Source organism: Microtus ochrogaster, chromosome 16 (assembly GCF_000317375.1).
Source record: "Microtus ochrogaster isolate Prairie Vole_2 chromosome 16, MicOch1.0, whole genome shotgun sequence".
Classification (NCBI taxonomy): Eukaryota; Metazoa; Chordata; class Mammalia; order Rodentia; family Cricetidae; genus Microtus; species Microtus ochrogaster.
Window position 1 is genome coordinate 21989079 of NC_022018.1, and position 11255 is coordinate 22000333.

General features: G+C 46.3%; 1 protein-coding gene across 6 annotated transcripts in view; it reads left to right on the forward strand.

The window, feature by feature from the left end:
* Frmd4a (FERM domain containing 4A) overlaps window positions 1-11255 on the forward strand; it is a 592091-nt gene that overhangs the window by 449311 nt on the left and 131525 nt on the right. The gene's annotated exons all lie outside the window — the stretch shown is intronic.

An 11255-nucleotide genomic window follows, 5' to 3' on the forward strand; every position in this document is an offset into this window, starting at 1 on the left:
GAGAGAGAGAGAGAGAGAGAGAGAGAGAGAGAGAGAGAGAGAGAGAGAGAGAGAGACTTGCCTATAGTACAAGTGCTCAAGAGGCCGAGGCAGGGAGTCCCTGGGCCAAGCTGGCTAGTTAGACTTGCTGAATTAGTGAATTCTGAGATCAACACAGTAAATAAAGAGGAGAGCAATCAAGGAAGATACCCGAGGTCAACCTCTGGCCCCCACCTTCGTGGACACATGCAAACATGCAAACATTCATGCACGCATGCAAAAGGAAAAATACAGTGTGCGCTTCCCTATTTGAACAGATTTCACTTGACGTAACGTGGGAATTGTATTTGTGATGTAGTGACGTGATTTGTGTGTGTGTGTGTGTTTACATGTATGCATGTGCACGTAGAAACCAGAAAACAACCTCATGCATCATTCCTTGGGCACTATTCACCTTACAATCTCTCAGTGGCTGGGATTTGCAAAGCAGGCCAAGCTGACCAGCCGGCAAGCCCCAGGGAACCACCTGTCTCTGCTTCCCAGTGTTGAGTTACAAAAATGTGCCACTATGCCTGGATTTTTTAAAATGTGAGTTTTGGAGTTCACACTTAGGTTTTCCTGCTTACAAAGCCAGCACCTTGTTGATTGCATTCCCTTCCCAGCCCCATGACTGAACACTTGTTTTTTTATTTTATCATTGTTGCTGTATGTGTGATCTTGATGTGTATGTGTGAACACATACACGCCACCGCGTGCATGCGGAGGTAGAGGACAACTTTTTGGAATTGATTCTCTTCTTCCAACTTTATGTTGTTTCCAGGGAGCAAGCTTGACAAGTGTTTTCAACAGGCTTCTCTCCTGCCCCTAATAGAGGGCTTTTTAGGTTTAACCATTGCCCTGTCCTCTGAAGACCCTAGGACTGGTCACATCTGTTAGCAAAGGGGTGTAGCAGGCCAGAGAAGAGTTAAAATGCAAAGGAGCAGCACAGTCAGGAGCTAGAGCTCCCAGGCACACGACCCTGAGCACCCAACTTAGAGCCATCAACGTTCCTGCAGAGATAGGAAGGGCTGGGTTTGTTTTAATTTCTTCTTCTGGTACTGCGGTTGAACCCAGGACCTTGAGCTTGCTGCATCCTCAGTTTTCACATGCAAAACGGCCACTTTGTGAAGTCTACAGGCCCTGCTCCTCTTAAACACACTCATGAAAACCAGGAGTGGGATGCAAGGGGCTTGAACTCATCTCTCCATGAAGAGCGCAGGGCTACGGTTCTAGACTTGGCGGTCCTGACTCACAACCAGCATTCAGCAAGTCTCAAGCAAAAGCGCTAAAAGGTCCATTTAACAGGCTGGAGTGTGTGTCTTTACCTCAGCTGGTGGAGTAAATTTCAACTTGCGGTTAATGCCTTTTTGATTTGCTTAACAGCTGCAGGGATATCAGAGCTAATCTCAGCTATTTCCATTACTGATGGGAATGATTTCAATGCCATATTCTCTCTAATGGTGTCTCAGATGAATGGGAAATGACCTTATAAAACAAAGACTAACAATTCCAGTGAGGGGGAAGATAGAAGTAGGCAAGAGTTGGTTCATTAACCTATAATCGTAGGTGGAGGCATATTCTTGGCCACATATTGGGTGCCCCCTCCTTCGCACAGCTTTTTTTTTTGCCATAATTGAGATTTTATTGTTTGTGCTGAGAGTTGGTACAAAGACATTTCAATTTATGTACAGCTTATTATTGCCATTGTTATTATCAGTGTGTGTGTGTGTGTGTGTGTGTGTGTGTGTGTGTGTGTGTGTGTGTGTGCGTGCTTGTATGTCACAGTGCATATATGGTCAGAGGTCAGAGGGCAGCTTTGTGGAGTCACTTCTAGGGCTCAGTCTCAGGTTGCCATACGTGTTCAGCATAGCACTTTCTTCGTCAAGCCATTTGCCTGGCCCAATCTGTGTACAATTGCTAACATATGTCCTAGAAATCTGTGTATTGTGATTCGTTTTGAAATAATTATTCCAGCTCCCAATCTGGAGAATAATTTTCCCAAAGCAGCTCTTCTAGTTCAAAAGGTCTTCAGACATTGATGAGCTGTATGTATGTCCGACCAACCTACAGCTTACTGTCACACAATATGCATTCAAATTGTCAATCTTTCAAGCACCTTAACATTATTAAAAACCTAGCTGGCATATGGAGAGCCATAGTTCTTTATAGAAACCGCACAGTTCTGACATGGCAACAGTCACGGAACACTGTAGAAAAAGGATTTAAAGTGTTCAAGCCCTATCAGATGCACAACCAGGACTCCTAATTGTCATTTGATATGCTTGCGATTACACGCTTTGAAACTGGGCCCCATCCCTAGAATGATAAACTCACCCCAATATAGCATTATTTCTATTGTACCAAGATATAAGCAATTAATAAATTATTTCATTTTCTTAAAAAAAAGAAAAAGAAATGTTTATGATTGGTCATGCATTTAATCCCAGTACTAGGAAGGCAGAGGCAAGTAAGTCTCTTTGGGTTCAAGGCCAACCTGGTCTACACAAGTTTCTAGGCTAGCCAAGGTTACATATGGTCTGTCTCAAAGTGGGGGATATGTGTATGGTTAAGGAGATAGCTCAGTCAATAAAGCTTATAGGACCTACCCAAGTTAGATTCCCAGAATTCTTCTTTAAAAAAAAAAAAAGCATGATAGCACATGCCTGTAAGCCCAGCACTACAGAGGAAGACACGGGGAACCCCTGGGATCTCCAACCAGTCAGACAGCCTACTTGATGATTTCCAGACCAGTTTCAAAAACTGAGGTTGGCAGCTCCTGAGGAATGACACTGGAAGGTGACCTCTGGCCCGCAAACACACATGCACATATGAACAGTCACACGAACATACACAACAAGTCATGTACACTTTAAAACTAGGGTAAGGTCAACATTATTAAGGAGGAAAAAACATTATGCAATGGCATTTTCCAAGTTCACAGACCCCAGTCATCTGTAGGTTTGGGGACTCAAACCCCGGTAGCAAAGCATTGAGTTTTGAGGTCCCTTAGGGTGTCCTACATTTTCAGGTTACCCTCAAGCTATTTTCTCTTCCTAAACCCAGTGACAAGGAAGCTGGAAACACTGAGTAGGTGCCAGCAGCAGAAAGAACTGGAAGTCAGACTGGCCAAAGGCTACACTGTATCCACTCTGGATCTACAGCTGGAAATGACGCTCCTGCCAAGGGCACTTTCAGTTGGCCTTGGCAAGAATCTCAGGGAATACTTCTTAGATGGAAATTCCCAATGGGAGTTTGGTGGTTCATACCTGTAATCCTAGCACTAGGGAAGCTAAGGCAGGAGGATTGTTTTGAGATCAAGGCCATCCTGAGCTACAGTGTGAGACTGGGTCTCAGAAAAATAATTCAGACTGGTGCAGGTGATTCCGTGGGTGAACAGCTCTCTGGGCAAACATGGAAACTGAGTTCAGACCCCAGTATCCATTGACAAGCCCTATATGACTTAGCTCTGAGGACAGGGGCAGGCGCAGGTGGCTCTGGGGACCTGCGAACTGAAATGGCAAGTATCAGGTTCAGTGAGAGACTCTGTCCAAAAATGAAGTAGAAAAAGGCGGATCTCTGTGAGTTCGAGACCAGCCTGGTCTACAGAGCTAGTTCCAGGACAGGCTCCAAAGCCACAGAGAAACCCTGTCTCGAAAAACCAAAAAAAAAAAAAAAAAAAGTGATTGAGGAAGATACGTGGAGGTGACTGCTGGCCTGCATGAATGCTCACATGGGTAAATACACACATGTGCACATATGAACCCACATGCAAAGAATTATTTTCCTCTCCAAATTCCACTTAGGATCAACCCTTTTCTCCTTCCTCTCTCTCTCTCTCTCTCTCTCTCTCTCTCTCTCTCTGTCTCTGTGTATGTGTGTGTGTAGTGTGTGTATGTGTGTGTGGTGGGAGGGGGTAGGGGGCGTCTGTATACACACCACATTCAGTGCAGTGCTCCCAGGGGCAGGAAGAAGGCTTTGGATCCCTTGGATCTGGAGTTACAGGCAGTTGTGAGCTACCTGATATTGGTACTAAGAACCAAAGCTGGGTTCTCTGTAAAAGCAAGTGCTCTCAACCACAGAGCCATCCTGTCAACCCTTCACCGCTAGTCCTGTATACATACAGTCCTGCATGCAGAAGAATTCCTCTCTTTCTAGTTCCTATGGAAATGCGTTTCTGAAAGATGCCATGTTTCTATATTTGGTTTCCTCCTAGTGCTTCGAACTCATCAGGTCCAAAGAATATATACTTGGCCCACTCCTCCTCTCTTCTCCCCTAAGCTTCGGTGGTCCCACGGAGTCTGTGATGCTATTATTCATCCTCTTGCATGGACTGCAAGTCCTGAGCTCCCCCGCTCCTCTTCCTGGCTTTACGTACATGGGTTATCTATTGCGAAATCTCTTGACACCCTTCCCTCTCCTCTGTCCTCCCTGAACTCAGGCCCTGTCTGCTGTCACATCAGCTCTTGCATCAGTGTCTCCAGGTGGCTGTCACCTTGGCACTGGCCATGGGAGTCTACACACATGCTGTGATCTGAGCTCCGGCTTTTCAGCCCTGCCCACACAGCACCCTAACAAACCCAGCCATGTATGCTCCCTGAGAGAGAAGGCGGATTCTCCCCGAGGTGAGCTGCACCTAAAAACTCCTTTGTGCTTTAATGCTTTCCTAACGATGCCCCCATCGCTGGAAGAAGACGCTGTCACTTAGGATTTGTCAGAGAAAACAAAAGCCAACGTGAGTGCACCCCATCGGCCTACTTCTTTTTCACAGACTCGATTATATCAGCTTCAGCTTCGTAGATTCCTCTAGCCTCTGCTGTACACACATAAACGTGCACATGTACAATGCATACACATAAACAAAAACATACACACATGCAAAACACACATATAGATAAACAGATAGATGCATATACCCACATATACACATACATATCTACAAACATATAAATACATATGCATACAGGCACATTATATATACACATATATATGTTGTGCAGACACATGCATTACACACATGTACACACACATACACACATCCCTCAGAAGAAGAGTTACTCTTACTTCATCATCCAGTAATACAGAAGTCACACGTGCTTCCGTCCCAGCCCTTCCCCCCCCCAGAGATCTTTATCTCTCAGCTACTTCACCCCAGCTTTTTCCTCTTCAAGACCACATGCTACCTCAGTACCTGAGGAAATACTCTTGTGTGGTGCACCCACCTTTGCTCTCTCTCTACTTGGCTCATATAACTGCTCAGCAAGATGGGTCTCTGCTTTCTCCCCTTCCCGTTTGTAGCCATCCATCCCTGCTTCCAGTACACCCCGAGATCCCTGGAGGACTCTACCTGCATATTTTAGATGCTCACTCTTTGGTGCCCCTCTGGAGTGGCACTCTGTGGCTCTGGCTGCCGGTGACGATGCCCTTGCTGAGTGTTCAGGTCCGCAGTGCTCTGAGGCTCTGACCGCGATCTGTCCCCTCTGGCTCTACTGTCATTCCTTCATGCTGGTGTTTGCCTCTCTTGTCTTCTCTCCCTCTGCTCTTCCAGCATGTGGGTTCATGCTCACCCCTGGCTGCCAATCCCTTCCCTTCACTGACAGCTCCGATCTCTGGCACCAGGCCTGAACTCTATTCCCACATCCTTTCTGCGACTACAGATACGCACCCAAATGCAGCCTGGACTAATGTCATGTTTCTGCCCCTAACACATGTCATTTAATGGCAACTCGTTATCGCTGTAACTGACACTAACACTCAGGTACCTCCCCAACTCCTCAAGCCAGATCCCTAAGAGTCAACCAACAGCACCTCCTCTCTCCCACCTGTGCCTTTCTTTCTCTTTGCTACTTGTACGATTTCTGCATCTCCGATTTACTCCTCATCTCCCAAGCACACTCCACTGGCTGAATTCAGGCCTCCATAAGCTCCTCCCAGACCTTCAGTCTCTCTAAGCTCTGCCTCTGATCTTCGCCCTCCTCTTTTCTCCCCTGTGTGTTGCCATGAGCGTCTCTCTAGAGGTGCTCAATGCTAATGGTCCCCCATTTTCAGTAGTGTGTTTCTTATGGTCTGCCTACCTCTATCTACCTGTTTGGCTTCACTTTTGTCTGCTCCCCTGATTAAATGCTAATCACTATGTGACCAGCCATTGTTGGCTGTTGTAAGCCAAGTTCAAGCAGCTTGAGACTGAGCCTAATAAGTGGGTCAAGAAAAAAACTTGGAGGAAAATATAGTTATATACCCAAGGAAGTCTATGCATTTTGTTGGCCCAGGTTTGTGCTTGGAATAATTCCTGCAGCACTGTTCCTTGAATAGTATATTCAGCTAAATAACCCCACTTAGCCACTGTGTTTGTAAGAGAATAAATAGATTAGATCCTCTGTGTTCGTAAGAGAATAAATAGATTAGATTCATGTCTTCAAACCTCCAGTTCTATAAACAACAAGCTGAAATAAATGAACAATAGAAAAAGGACAACAAGGGACCACAGGAAACTATTATCTAGACGATGATCCTTTGGCCCTCAGGATGTCTCTTTCCCTGACTGAAACAATAGTTGCTGCTTCCTTGTCCCTCACAAGTACAATGGTGGCATGGATTCTAAATGAGGCACCCAGCTAACCAGACCTTGCCTTAATTCAGCTGGGTGCCCAGTTAAGACGTAAAGCCTCTGAAATTGTAATCATCGGAGGCGCTTGGCTGTAGGAATCCACCGCATGTTCTCATTATTATCGCCCCCATTTTCCCCCTAAAAGTCAGTGTCCAAATGTGACGTTTGTGTTCATTACAGAATGAAACCACTGGCCCATTTAATTAACACTTGCTGTAAATCTTCAGTGAGTCCCAAGTGCCAAGAGGTGGCTGCGAGAGAGGCAGAGGGGCAGGGACCTGGCAGAGACCCGACTCATGTCATCTGACCAGACAGCCCATGCATGTGTTGCCCTCAGAAGCTTGCATGTGCTATAAAGAAGGGGTGTGACTCCCCAAGGTTTCAGGTCTTGATGCACAGCCTTCCAACTGATGAACATGGGGCCCAGACCCCTACCTAGACTGGGATAAAATACTCCGAGCAGGGGCTCCTTTGAGCGACTGGAGTTTGGCGTGGCTCTTACAGACATCTTGGCTAGTTTTGACCTCAGCATGGAGAACTGTTGCTTCCAGCTGAGAAAGAAGCACTGAGATTTATTTCAGTTAAATATGGGAGGTAACTTATCTGAAGATATACACTTAGTGGGCTGGGGAGATGGCTCGGGGGGTGAGGCTGCTGTATAAACTGATGAGACAGCCACTCCAAGGTGTGGTTGGTGGAGGAGGAGGTGTGAGGGAGAAAAGAGCCAGAGGCATCTGGGAGAGTCCAGAGCAGAGAGAGGAAGTGAGTGGTATATTGAACATGGCCAGACTGGACTTGACTGTGAGGGATGGGGAAGAGTAAGCGATAAAGAGAAAAAGAAGGAGAGAGAGAGAGTGGCTGAAATAACAGGAATATAAGGAGAAATGAGTAGCCATGGGAAGGAAGGCCATGAGTTGAAGTATTTTTGTTTTATTGTGTGTTTTGGGTTTTTTGGTGGTTTTTATTGGGGGAAGGAGTGGGTAGCGGGAAGCTGAGAAGAGTCAGGATGCCAGCATGGACTCTGAACTGTGTAACAGATACTTGTGATACTGAGAGAGCCTGGAGGCCAGCATGCGTTTGGAATGCTAATGGGTACCACTGATGGCCACTTGTCCCTTCCAGAGCCAGTGATAAAGGAATTGCTCCTTTGGTAGAGGGAACCAGCTTCACAAGCTCCTGAGAAATGCTGGCTTTTCTCTGACCACCAGAATTTGGGGAAATGGGGTTTCCTTTGGACCTGAAGATGTGAGTTCTAGCTCTGCAACCCACGTGATGGAAGGAGAGAAACAACTGCATCAAGTTTCCCTCTGACTCCACACACACACGTGGCACACATATGCATTTACACACAGCTGTTCATTTTGTTATTCGAATATGATAAAGCCAACAGATCAAGCACTGAAAAATAGCACGTGACAGCCCCAAGAGACGGTGTAATGCCACTTGGAGCTGTATAGGCAGGGGCACCTCGGAGGGCAAGGGAGCAGAGTGTGGAGGGAAAATATAGGCAATATCCTCTATTATGGTTTCTCGGAAATGCAACTGATGAGCTGGGTAAGCAGGCTTGGGATTGGCTAATTTGAATGATTCTGATGTATTTTCAAACCGATGGACTTTCCCACATCATCTTGACTATGTCTCTGAGCAGAAAAGCAGGGGACGTGAGAGGAGAGATGGTGGTAACCTGTAAGAGTCAACAGAGGTGGTGGAGGCATGGCTTTGGGCCGGTCAGTCATGATAGCCATGAATCACTAGCTCTGACTTACTATGAATTGGCTGACTTTGGAGCCAGACACTAGTGCATTGTAAAGATGCGGTTAGAAAAGAACAGACTTCGGGTTTGCCTCACAGACTCTTGCAATGGAGGATCCATCTTTCATTTCCCTGGGATCCCCTAGGAACCCAGAATGTTCTTTGTAAACTGTTTGGGGAAGTGGTTCCTTCCTTATAAGGGCAGTTAAAAAGAAGCAACAGTGCCACCTACTGCCACAGAGGACCACAAACCAGATGCTCATAAAAACAAGGAACCAAAACAATTTTTTTTTTAGAAGAAAAAAAAAATAATCTCAACTTTTCAAGCAAACCATCAACTGTTCCCATTTCCCCAGAAATCTCCTCGGTCTGCTGCCTGCCCATGGTGTGAATGGAGATGTCTCAGGTCTGTTTTTATCCAAGCATGTCACTTTAGCACAGATAGAAAGTTCAGGATGAATTAAATGTCCAAGGTTATGAACAAAAGCATGACAGGCCCAGAGCTTCCAGGATCTTCCGGCTGTTGTCTTGGTGATAAAGGTTAACAGGAGACTGCTTTCCAGTTTCTGTCAAAAGGAGGATTTTTTTCTCCTTCCATCCCAGATTATGCTTGTTATTTCTATAGCCTCCTCGGACTCTCCTGCCAGATAGTAGAGATCTATAAAAACGGATGTAGATGCCAGATTCGGCAATGTTGCCGCCTCATTTACTACAGCACGGGAGGCAGAAGTAGGGTGTTGGAGTCTCGTACAATATTCTTCTGGAGAAAACGGGGGGCTGAGGGTAGGGAGCATGAAGAGCATCCCAGAAGAGCGGCTGGGGGAGGGGGATAAGCAGGAGCTAAGGAAATGGTCTCTGTAGGGTACTCTGAAGCTGAGTGATGAAGGAACAGGAGTCTTGGGGGGAGGCTGGGAGGACTCTCTGTGGTATGGCTCCAACAGAGTCACAGAAGCAGGCTGATCCAAAAGGCCACATGTACACCTTGTCGAGGGGTTTCTCAGCGGACATAAACTTCCAGGAGTGGAGTCTCATATTTGCAAATCCAGTCGTTACCCCACTGTCGCCATGCATCATGTTAAAACAGGACACAGTTAAAGTCACTGTCTAGTTGGACCCTAAGGACCAGAAAAACAACAGGACCCTTCTAAGGCTAACAGTGGCCTTTCCACTATGGAATAATTTGGAGTCTAAATATGTAGAGTCTGAGATAGCTTACTTCTCCAAGCATCTCCATATCTTTATCATGCTTATTCTTCTTCTCTTTTCCCCCAGTTTTCCTCTTCCCTTCTTCCCACTCACTGTTATTCTCACTGCCCTTGCCAAGGAGACTTTGTAAACGATGAGACTTTGGTAACCACCTCCCACGGGCATCCTCCGACTTCCAAGTGTGCACCATGTCAGGTGTGCATGCACAAACACACATACACATCAGACAGAATGTTTTTTGGAAGGAAAGGAGAGTTTCAAGACAGGGTTTCTTGCTCTAACAGTTCTGACTGTCCTGGAACTCACTCTGTAGACCAGGCTGGCCTCAAACTCACTGAGATCCACCTGTCTCTGCCTCCCAAGTGCTGGGATTTAAAGCATGTGTCACCACCACCACCAGGCTCACATATAATTTTTAATTAAAAATTAATAAGCTCAAAGAGATGGCTCAGTGGGCCATCTGCTGCCAAGCATGGCGACCTGAGTTCAATCCCCAGGACCTACACAGTAGGAGAAAATTGACTGTGCAAGTACTCTGAGTTCCATATGCATGTCCGTAAGCACGCTCGCATGTGCGCGCGCGCGCACACACACACACAGAGACAGAGGCAGACACACACACACACACACAATCAAAGCATGAATGTTCAGACTTTAAAATTAAATCACTTAACATAATTTCAAGATGTAAAATCTGCCACTGTGTTTCAGGTTTCCATTCCTAAAGTACTACACATTCTCCTGAGACCATTGCACAACCTACGACTTCAGGGCCCCACCATCTAAAACACCTGCTCCCAAAGCTGCGGGCAGGAGCTAAGGGGACAGGGCAGCTAGAGATCAACCAGCCCCCTCTCATAGGCTTTGCAAGTGAGGACCAGTTTTTAATCCTTTGGAATTTTGCACCTCTGACTTTGTGGCAAACTGTCATTGTCTATTGATGGAGGCAACCTGCACATCTCTGCGTGACACGTGACACCAGGGTCACTAGCACATGTCCCTGAATCTGCACTGCAGTCACCACAGAAGGCTCTTCACGCATTTGACGACATCACTCACTTAGTGTCTGGGCAAGAGGGCTGTGAGCCTGGCCTGCCTAGCCTGGGTCCATCACTTGTGAGGAGGGATTTTTGCTGTTTTGTTTCTTGAGACAAGGTTTAGCGTGGCCTAGACTGGCCTCAAACTCTTGCTAGGTAGCTAAGGATGGCTTTGAATTCCCATTCCTTCTGCTTGGAACTCCCATAGTGGGGTTACAGGTGTGTACACGAAATACAGTTTTGGATTGCTGCTGCAGTGGAGAAGGCAGTGGCAGGTGGTGGTGCATGTTTTAGTTAAAATTTAATCCTAGTATCTAAACATAAAAAGACTTCTTCCATGAGATCCATTGAGTCCCACTCTGCTCCTCCTTCTTCTGCTCCTTCCATTCCTTCCCCTCCTCTCAGTCCTCCTCCCTTTACAGTTGAAGAAAGAGAATCTCAGTACAGTTATGTGACATGTCCTAAGTGTGTGAGATTAGATCCCTGGTCCTTGGCTTCCTCCCCAGAATCCCTATCAGAGTGTGTCGTGGTGATGAATGGCCATAGCATCATCATCATCTTCTTCTTCTTCTTCTTCTTCTTCTTCTTCTTCTTCTTCTTCTTCTTCTTCTTCTTCTTCTTCTTCTTCTTCTTCTTCT